This window comes from Papaver somniferum, chromosome 2 (assembly GCF_003573695.1).
Source record: "Papaver somniferum cultivar HN1 chromosome 2, ASM357369v1, whole genome shotgun sequence".
Taxonomy (NCBI): Eukaryota; Viridiplantae; Streptophyta; class Magnoliopsida; order Ranunculales; family Papaveraceae; genus Papaver; species Papaver somniferum.
The window spans coordinates 191,016,978-191,019,504 of record NC_039359.1 but is presented as its reverse complement, the minus strand read 5'-3'; positions in this window follow the sequence as shown (position 1 = coordinate 191,019,504).

Genomic DNA, 2,527 nt, shown 5'->3' with positions numbered 1-2,527 from the left:
AATTGATTTTGTTGTCCCACCAAGATTTTATTTACCAAATGTGGGAGTATCTCAGTTTGAAATGTGTCATTATATAATTTTTAGAACTAAACCTAATTATTTTAGGAAATTAGAATCGTCGATACATATGCTTAAGAATGACCACCACTTTCATTGCGGTCAACTGTTTGAGTCAAATATGATTGACTATGAGGATCCTCAATTATTCAGGTTATTATTATGTGCTTCTAAAATATTATTTGAGTTTTTGCAGACTTTACAATCTGATATTTCGAATCTTACTTATGAGGAGGTGCATCCCATCAAAATATTTTATTTAGACCCAAACCTGAACCTGAACCTGAACCACAACCAGATGTAGTTGTTTTAAACAGAAAACTAGGCAAGGGTGTGTTATGTTTATTCACTTTCTTGGTTTGTTGCAGTTCCCTTTTGTCTGTGATAACACTTTTTGATGCAGAAGATCCACAATTATTTCGGTTACTGCTATATGATTCGAGGTGATTAATTCTTTCTTATGTCTGGCTGAAGACGTTAAACTTAGCACTTCTTGGGAGGTAACCCAATCTCATGCAACACGGTAATATCTTCCCTTAACTCTTTTGCTTCAAATGGTAACAGTTTCTCCTTGTTCATGCTTTTAATTATCTTTAGAACATTGAGGACAATGTTAGATTTAAGTTTGGGGGTGAGGGAAAAACTTTGAGTTAGTTTTTAATAATAATAATAATTAATTTTTTTATTAAACTCCAGAGCCTAGAAATTTATGCCTATTAAGGATGGCACTAACCAATCTAAGTGGATGGAAGCATCTTGGTTGTAGGAGTTGAGGAACCAATCTGAGTAGATGGAAACATCTAAAGAGTCTATTCATAAAAGCACAGAGCTCAGGTGTTAGAAAAAAAAACATGGTAGTTTCGCCATATCTCGTTAAATCCTTTTCACTTCTGTTTTTTTTTCTTTTTAAAATATGTTTCTCTAAGTGATTAGGTGGGGCTCACGAATCGAGTTGTTACCACTGCTAGGGTGAAATAGAGTAATTGAGATACCATTAAAAAAAGAATAAAATAAAAAATAAATTGAGACCAGACCATCATACCAACTGGAATAAATTCAATAAAGTCGACCACTGGTACCCTTGTATATGCCAGCTGAGTTGACCTAGAGTTAGGATTATCGACCACTGGCACCCTTGTATATGTCGGTGTGTTGATATTAGTCCAGACCAGTATCTCAGTCCATTAGGATAGGTTCGTTTTGGTAGTAGCCGTCAGACATATATGGGAAACACCGTTCACCTTAGTCAACATCAAATCCATCTACGTTTTTCTCTACATTCATCTTCTTAATCTATCCATGTGATCGGTTGACTCCGGTTATGATGTCCAAAAACTATCTGAGTAGAGATCTGTCACTTATATATGAATTTTAGTATGCTTGAGTGCAAACTCGTTTACAACAATTGGAATTTCGCATCAAGGTACTTCCTCCTGTAATTAATGAGAGTATGCCAACCAAGGAGATTCTTTAGTGCCTTCCAAGGTTCTTCGTAGATAGCTAGGGTCTGGAGTAAAGGTTTGTGGGTAAACCCACCCGATACTATAACTCGGCCACTAGGGCCACCTAGGGGTTTAAAGGCTTGTTATACATGCTAAGTGTGACCGTATCCTCGACGAGATGGAGTTGTATGATTTGCTCGGGACTAGAAAAATAATAAGTTTGAGGGTATTTGATAGACGCATTTATGTGTCTATTTTTATATCTATTTTCTATATTGTTAGTACCCATTTTTGTACTTATTTTGCTATTTTGTGTTTTTGTAGGTGTTTTTGGGAAATAAATCTCGATGGACTAAAATGTGAAATTCCGCTCGTAAAATGGAGGAAATGAAGTGATTTATTATTTAATGGGCTAGGCCCAAAAGGAAGAAGATGGAGAATTATTTCATTTGTCCAATTATTTGGATATGGGAGTGTGGAAAGTGTGGAGCCCATTATGTCAACATCATTTACAAGATATTAAAAAGATATATGGAGACATTTATTTTAATGAAGAAAATAAAAGTGTTAAGTAAGAAATCTACATGGAATAATTGATGGGAATCAAATATATAAAGAGTATGGAAAGAATATTATTCCTTATGGTTGGAATTAATAAAGAATAAATAATTCCCAAATAAGGAAAATTGTAAATGCATGAGAATTATATTATTTGACGCATGACACATTCTTATTGGAGGATTTTTCATTGTCTTGGCATGTGGCGTATTCTTATTCGTTGATGATGTAGCATTGGTGAATAGAAAAGGAAAGTGGATTCCTTTGAAAGCTATAAATACGCTGTGGATACAAGAAAAAGGGGAGTCCGGAGAGTAGAGTTTTTATTATCATTATTTTAATTTCTCTTTTTTAATAATGGAGTAATTTATCCACTAGGGTGGAGGAAGAAAATACTTCTAGCATGTAAGTTTTGATATTTAATTTTTTTTTAATTATTATTCTCCAAATAGTTTTAATTGTCTAGAAAT